The 8,379-nt window shown below is 44.7% G+C and overlaps 1 long non-coding RNA gene across 1 annotated transcript in view; it reads right to left on the bottom strand.

Moving 5' to 3' along the window:
- LOC109323748 overlaps positions 1 to 8,129 on the bottom strand; it is an 89,664-nt gene extending 81,535 nt beyond the window's left edge. Inside the window, exon 1 of the long non-coding RNA XR_002104740.1 lies at positions 7,725 to 8,129. This is a non-coding gene — a long non-coding RNA (uncharacterized LOC109323748). The remainder of the gene's footprint in view (positions 1 to 7,724) is intronic.
- Positions 8,130 to 8,379: the final 250 nt, after the last annotated feature.

Here is an 8,379-nt window from a genome sequence, read left to right as displayed (position 1 = left end):
TGAACTGTATTTTTACTTTGTGCACTTAAAGGGTCACAGTAGATCTTAGTCTGTACACTCTTAACACAATTACTTATAGTAGACTAGCAACGTATTTGTCATCATCTCACGTTTGTGCAAGTGGTTTGTGGGGTTTGTTTGTTCATTTTTTTTATTTGTGATATTACCAAAAAAATCAGACCTTGTACTTTATGCTGAAAAGTGTGGCAACGTTTACTCCATATAATGGTATACTTTTAGGTTACTGCTGGCTTCTCCTTAAAGATGAATTATCCCTGTGGCTGAGTTCTCTTGATATAGCCTAGTTTATTTGTGGTACCGATATAACACCCAATGGTAGAGTAGGAGTTGGGGTTTTGTTTTTTGAATAAATATTTTACTTGTAACAAGAAGCAGTTTTGAGGGAGTCAAAATAGTTCGCAGATTGGTACTGAATTCTACAAAAAAAAGTGGTGGAAAAAGGGGGAAGTGCGTGGATTTTAAACAATAGATCAAAAATCCTAAACATGTTGACATTTCTTTTTCCCTTTTTCAGCTCCCCAACTTTTGATTTCTCTTCCCCTTTTCTCAGTGGCAACGAAGTGGGAGAAAGGAAAAAAGAAAGTTTCCAAAAAGAAAAATTTGAAAATTTGCCCTCACTCTAAATTCCTCCCAATAATGAAAGTGTTACATTTACAAACCTACTTTTAAAAGTGACTGAAACTTTTAGTGAATTTCTAGGCTTCTCCATATACACATTTTTGATAAGTTCAGCTCCTGACTAGGTAGCAAAATTAGCTTTTTTTAAATCTCTCACAAGTGCTTGTCTGTGATCATACATCCCTACTCAGTTCTTAGTCGCACTCAGGGCAAACCTTATTAAAGAACATAGCTCTATTCAGAATTCAGTCTGTGGTTGCCAAATGACAAATACATTTTCAATCAGTAAGTGGGTCTGTGTTCTTCTGGGGCTAATTCTGCAACCAGCTCATTGCCCATGTGCCATTGCACAATGCCTGGGAAGCACTCTGTCACTCCCAGCCAGGGACCTCCAGGCAAATTTCTGTCACTGCCAGCTACCTGAGCCATTTGCTTACCCTGGCCAAAGCAGACTTTACAAATACGAAACAAATTGGGAGAGAGGAATTTACATTAGAAAGAGATCACAGTTGTGTTTAAAATTATCGAAGCATTCAGTCCCAATATTTATGCAGTTTCTTTCCCTCTCCAAGACCTGCCCACCCTCCAACCTGCACTAGCTGGGTCTTACTGATCAGTGAATCAAATGGCAAGGTTCCTTTAAGTAGGTTTTAATTGTGTGTGGGAATGTGAAGAACCAACACCATCTAGGGTAAAATCCTAGTCCTGTTGTAGTCAATAGTTATACTTCCCTTAACATCAGTTGGGCCAGAATTTCAGTCCAAGAGTTGCCATTTTAGGCACTTTACTGTTGTCATTGAATCATAGGGTTGGGAGGGCACCCAAAGATCAGCTAGTCAGGCTTACTGCACAGATGTGGTATACATCATTCCGATACCATTTCAGATAGACATCTAGCCAGTCTCTTCTTTCTTGAAAACTTCTGTTGAAATAAATTCTACAGCTTCCCTGGGCAACTTGTTTCATTGTCCTAGGGCTCTTGCTGCAAGCTAGCCGTGCACTGGCCACATGTCCCATTCCTGCCCAGTGACAGGAGCCACAACATGGCATTGGGTGGCTCATGGGGCAAAGGCAGCAGGGCGCAGAGCCCCAGCCTGCAGTGGGCAGCCTACCTCCACCCCACACAGATCCAGGGGGAACATACTCCCCATGCCTCCCCCAGAGGTGCACACAGTGGTGAGATGCTGCCCTCACCACACCCCTGGACAAGCTGCATGCTGCTTCATCTCATGACCAGCCCTGGCCCTGGGGTCCCATTCACCCCAGCCCCTGCCCCACTCCCTCCCTCACCATGGGGGCTTCGATCTGCCCCCCTGCCCCTTCCCTTTCCCCTCCCCCATCACAGACTTACCTGCTGGCCACTGCTCTACACACTGCCCAGAATTGGATACAATACTCTAGCTGAGGCCTAACCAGCAACTGATGTCACCAGACAAAAACCCCAGCATGACATGGGCCAGAGTTTATTGCTTTGAATATTTAATTTGAATTAAATATTCAGAGCAATAAACTCTGGCCTATGTCATGCTGGGGTTTTTGCTCTGAAGCACCATGTTTGAATATGCGCCTGGGACTGCAGCATGGTGAGCCGGGTCAGAGTAGCCCCAGCTGACAGAGGGCCTGTTGGGATCAGCCTGCCAGCCTAGGGCTGCTCTGACCTGGCTCAACGAGCTGCAGAGGAGCTGGCTGCGCACAAGTGTGCTCCAGTGAGGAGCTAGCCAGCCCATAGCCCCCGCACTGTGGGATTTTTGTGCCCCAGCCAGCCCCGCCAGCATCTGAATGTATGTTGCTGCACACGAAAAAACTCTGCCACAGGACAGTATTTATATTTATAAGCACTAACTTGCAATGGAGTTTATTAGTTTACTGCAGCCTACTAGGGCCACGTGTGTTGATGATGATGGTTACTACATAGCTAATCAGGCAGGTCTGCAGTAAATGTCTCATAAATGTGCCCACTGGCACCTTCTATGTCCTGCATATAGTACTTCTCCTAAATCAACTGAAAATTACATTTTTTAAAAATAAGACAGATCATACTACAGATTCATGCTGTGTTTGATACCCATCAAAGCTCTAGATCCTTCTGGAAAGCACTAGGGTATAACTAAACTAGTTATACTCAATTCTAAATATAGGATATTCTGGTGTTTCATAGTTTCATAGTTTCTAGGGTCGGAAGGAACCTGAGCAGATCATCTAGTCCGACCCTCTGTCATGGTAGGAAAGAGTACTAGGGTCAAATGACCCCAGCAAGATGTTCATCTAACCTCCTCTTAAACACCCCCAGGGTAGGAGCCTGCACCACTTCTCTTTGACTGTTATTTCTAGTCACTCCTGGGAGGGACTTCCCCAGTGCCTGCTGGTCCCCTCTGACCAGTTTGTAACAGGCCACTAGATCTGCCCTCAGCCTTCTCTTGTGGAGGCTGAACAGGTTCAGGTCCTGTAGCCTCTCCTCGTAGGGCCTGCCCTGCTGCCCCCTGATCATGCGAGTGGCCCGCCTCTGGACCCTCTCCATGCTGTCCACATCCCTCCTGAAGTGCGGCACCCAGAACTGGACACAGTACTCCAGCTGCAGCCTGACCAGTGCCGCATAGAGGGGGAGGATCACCTCCTTGGACCTGCTCGAGATGCATCTGTGGATGCATGCCAAGGTGCGGTTGGCCTTCCTGACTGCATCCCCACACTGCCGGCCCATGTTCATCTTGGAGTCAATGATGACCCCCAGATCCCTTTCCGCCTCCATACTGACAAGAGGAGAGTTCCCCAACCTGTAGGTATGGTGCCGGTTGTTCCTCCCCAGGTGCATCACCTTGCACTTGTCTGAAACCCATCCTATTCTTGTCCGCCCACCAGCAGTACATGTTTTTTTGACCTGCTCCTGTGGAATGAGATCACTTTGGAGAAACATCTTTAATTAAGGGCCCCTATACACATGCAGGTAAAAGAGTAATGGGATTATTAGATCTCATTGCTCATTAGATCCCATCATGCCTTCTTGCTGGTACATGGGGATATCCTGGACTCCCCCTGCACTGGCAAGAGGCAAGCTTCTGTGGCTGGGAGCCTTATGAATTGAAGGGCACCCAGCTGTTAGGGCACCTGATACACTCCTACCTCAGGAGTGCCTGAAACATCCCAGGCTATGGGGTGACTACAGTTGTGATTCCCCAGTCTCAAGGATTTGTGACTTCAGGGCTGAGGCACTGTGGCAGCCATGATCCCCCAGACCCAGGGGTTTCACACATACCTGGAGCAGCCTCAGCCCCCCTCCCCCTGACTGCTGCCTGGGACCCAGCTGGGTCCTGACTTTATTCACCCCTGCAGCTGGGAGCCCTGTCAGCTGATGGGCCTCCTAGCCATGGGGGAGACCCTGCTACACATGCAAATTAAAGCTTGATAGCAATGAGCTATAAAGTAGGTAGGCATGCTTGAGGTCTAACTTTATAGCTTTTGCAACTTTGTATAGCATGATGGCTACTTCGCATGTGTAGCAAGGTAATTGTGCAGTTAACCAGTTAATTGCCTGATACCTATAATGTGTAGTGGGGGCCTAATTCTGATTTATAATTTGCCCCATACATCAGGCAGCATAACATCAGTTGAGATGCAGGTGATGGTTGTTGTCAGCACCAAAGCAGGGTGTGGCGATATTTGACATGTACACAGTAAAGATGAATGCCCCAGAAAGTTTAAAGTGTAAAACTGCCAAATACAATAGAAATAGAATGTGGTGCGAGAGCAAACATAATGAGAGCTAGGGCTGATCAGCATTTGTTAGTGCTAAATAAAGGGAGTTTAAGGAAAGCCTCAGAGAAAAAGAGAGGAAAGATTCTTGACCAGAGACAAAAGCGCATTATGTTAGAATATAGAATGCATGCTTTGCTAGGATTTTCTATGCTGCTGTTTATCAAGCCTGTTTGGTGCAAAGATTCTTGTATTTTGTCCATCAGCTTATTTCCTGCCATGAAAACGTCTAACTAAAAGCACAGTTATAATCATTCTCTGAAGAAGCCTGTTGGTGGAAACTTGCTTAGTGTTTATGGTAAGATCTAGGAAAGTACATTATATAGAGTAGTAGCCCACAGTGTAGCCCTGTCACAAGCCCCTGGCTGCTATAAGGTTGAACTCTACTGGACTGGAGCATTTATCAGCATATATGTAAATGTATTTCACTGCTCATCCCTGCCCTTTACATAAGCAGTTCTTGTTCTTTAAATTATTCTTAAAGAAAGATCACTTGCACAAATTTTTTTTTTTTTTACTTTTGCATTAAAAATACAACAAGGTGCTAAAAGAACAGTGAGGGAGGTACCTGCAGGTGGCCAAGTCTGAACTCATCAAGGAATGTGTTATTGGGTAAACAACAAAACACCCATAATACATCTTTCAAATGGATATGCATAGACTTCTTATAAGAGGATTATGAGGAATTATAGTACATGGAGGAAAATATATAACAAATCTGCTATTATAAGTGTGCATTTCTACTGAAGGGATTTAAGCAATTCATGTTCATTATTTATAAGTTATTAGAAGCCTTAAGACAGAAATAGAACTCCACTAAGAGTCTGATTCAAATCCCACAGAAGGCAACAGGGACTCCCACTGATTTAAATGGGTTTTGGATCAGGCTGTAGTACATTTCTTGTATCTTATTTCAAATGGTCTGTTTTCTGAGTTTTGTTTTGGTGGGGGAGATGCTAGTTTAGTGGACAACAAGTTTGAAGTTAGCAATTCTTTGAACTTTACCTCCAAGTGTATTTGCTATGATAGTACCAACATTATGGAGGCTTTGTACTATCTGTTTTAAGAATCAAAGTGTAGAGTGCTGAGGACATAGGGATTAGACAGAAATTTTATTATTGTTATCAACATGTTTATTAATGTTTTATAGTCAAGAATAAAAACATTTTTAAAATATATGCTGAAGCATTATAAAGCATCCACCCTCATGAAAACTGAAAGAAATAGATCTGAAAAACAGAAAAATAAGTGAAGAAAATTCTGTCTTTTATTTTTCTTTAAGACACTTTTTCAGGCATGATTTACAAAGAGAGAGAGAGAGAGAAATGGTGGGTTTTGGGCAGCGCAAGTCCCCTCAGATCTATAAGCATGATAACTCACTGACCTAACATAGGGCAGCTTGAGGTCAAAGATGCTGCTGAGGGGTTGTGAAGAAGGGATGGTTTGGGTAAATTTGTTTACCTTCTGCAAATCCATTCTTCTGACTCACATCTAGCTACAAATTACAAGGTTTAGTGTTCAACCCTCTCTACTCTCTCTGTATTCAGTGCAGCACTCTGCTATAGCAACTCAAGGAGTTCAGGGAGGGCATGGTATAGAGTAGGCCCTGTTCATGGCCATAAATGCATTTGTGGAGAGTTACAAGAAGAATAGGGGACCTGGATGCCTGGAAACTAGGAAAATGGAAGAACTTACAGTGAGTCTCAGCATAAGGCACAAGTAATGCATCATGATATTGCAGGGAACAGCATGAACCACTGCTTCCAGGGCAGAAGATCTGATGCCTGGAAGGGGTTTAAGGATGATGTCTTTGATAAAGATTTACTGGTGTAAACACCAGCCATAATTTGAATCATATACACAGAGGATACATGTGTGTTATAAAGTTCAGCTATAGAATCAGTCTCTTTAGTTCAAGATAAAGCTAACTCCTGCTTTTAGCACTGGGAGTCTTCGGTTCAGTAGCCCAGGGATATGCCAAGATATGCACCCTGATCTTATCTGACTGACATTGTCTTGCCCGGGGTGGGACTGAAATGTAAAAGCAAGAGTTTCTATAATTTAAGTCAAAGATCCAGTTCCTGTAGCCAAGAGTTATTGGAGTCTGACATCATCTGTAGATCAGGCCTAGTGATCATAGGTTGCATACATGGTGGATCTAGAATTCTGAAAACAGTGTGCGTGGTGGGGGAGGTGCATCATTACATATAAAACAACATATTTCTCTCCAGTTAAAAATAAATTAGAAGCTTTACTAATACGTTATGGCCTCGGGCTTTTATTATTCAGTTTAAGATTGAAACAAAAGCAAATATAACTTCGTTGAAATGGGTTAAAAACAATCTGCAGGGCTGTGAAATAGGACTTTCATTAGCACGAACAGTTAACAGGCACCATAATTGCAGAACAAAGGATAGCCTAACTGGTGGAACATCAATATCATTAAAAAGAAGAGAGGGTCATTAACACCTGTGAAATGAAGAAGTTTAGAAGGGATCAGGTCAATTTTAATAAGCCATGAAATCAAAGGACTCTGTCAGCACTGCCTGACTAGAAATGCTGCTGCAACTGCTAGGCAGTTGGTTTTAAAATTTGGGTGGAGCAGGAATCAAAGGACGGTGCAGGGGTACCAGTGCACCCTCCTGGACCAGCCCTTGGTTACATAGGTACAATTTGAGTGTGCTATTGAATGTAGAGGCTAGAAAGTACTGCAGCAAAACCCTGGCTGTATCGTGACATTAATACATAGTATACAGTGTCCTGGGAAGCACAGGTTCCTTGAGTAAAACTTGGAAAGGATGGAGCTTTTCCAAACTCAGCATGGCACAGGAGAGGCAGCTTCTCAAGTAGCTGGGTCAAGTGATGCCAAGCTTCTTAGCTGTCTCACTACCTCTACAAGTCCAGGCCTGAGGAAAAGTGAACATTTTCATATAAGTGAGTTCCATTAAGAGCAATAGTTCTGTTCATCCAGACAAAGAGTACCATATTTACGTGAATATAACATGACCCAGATTATAAAAAGAACACCTGTGGCAGGCCTGCACCCTACTTACCGCACTGCTAGCATCCAGCTGGCCAGTCTGCAGGCAGCTGAGCTGGTATCATGTGTTTGGAAGAAGGATCACAGATTGGCCTGGCCCCTCAAAGCTCCTGAGATAAGAGGAGCTCTCCAGTGGTGTCTGGGGGGAGAGTAAAGGAAGAGGCACCGGGTGTACTTCCAAAAGCCTTCCCCATGCTTGAAACAGACCTGGTGTGATGGCAGCAGTGCCAGTCACTGGGCAGCACAGGTGTTCAGACCACAAAGAGGAAAACCTTGTGGCATCTGAGCACTTACTTACCTGCTTCATTGGAGCTGGAGACTTGTCCTGGGACAGGGAGCTCTAGTGAGCCAGAGAACACTACAAATGACCAGATGCTGGGGAGAAAGGACCCAGGTATCAGCAAGGGAGCAGCCACAGAGGAACTGAGGGGTACAGACCTAACCACGACCCCACCTGCGTGAAACCTCACCAGCAGGTATACCCAAGGCAGCTGGGACAAGACCTGGGCAGCCAAAGGGGAATCAGTAGGACTCACCCAAGGAAGAACCCAATTGAGAGCCTGTTGATTTGGACCACTGCGTTTGAGTGGCTGTGGGCCTATAATTCCCTGGCAGACAAGCATCAGGACCCCAAGGGTTGTGGGGGCAAGAGAAAATAGCCCTCAGGACATTATAGCACATGGCCAGGCACCAGCCAACCCAGAGCATAAGTCCCCATGGGGCCAACCCACAACATGGGATCACGCAGTGGTTGGACAAGTCATGCCACATGTGGTACAGAGTGCTGATGAAAAGTGCCCAGCACAGTGAGCATCAAAGCCCTGCTCACTTGCTCCAGCTACATGATTTCAGTTTGACTCTAGTTCAGTCATCAGTTTGCCAGTCAGGCATGTCATTACCACATTCCTGCCTAAAATCAAAGGCAGGACTTCTGTGGAAGCAGACAGTGTCTG

Source organism: Crocodylus porosus, unplaced genomic scaffold, assembly GCF_001723895.1.
Source record: "Crocodylus porosus isolate Cpor-Errol unplaced genomic scaffold, CroPor_comp1, whole genome shotgun sequence".
NCBI classification, from domain to species: Eukaryota; Metazoa; Chordata; order Crocodylia; family Crocodylidae; genus Crocodylus; species Crocodylus porosus.
This window is presented reverse-complemented; position numbering and strand designations above follow the sequence as displayed.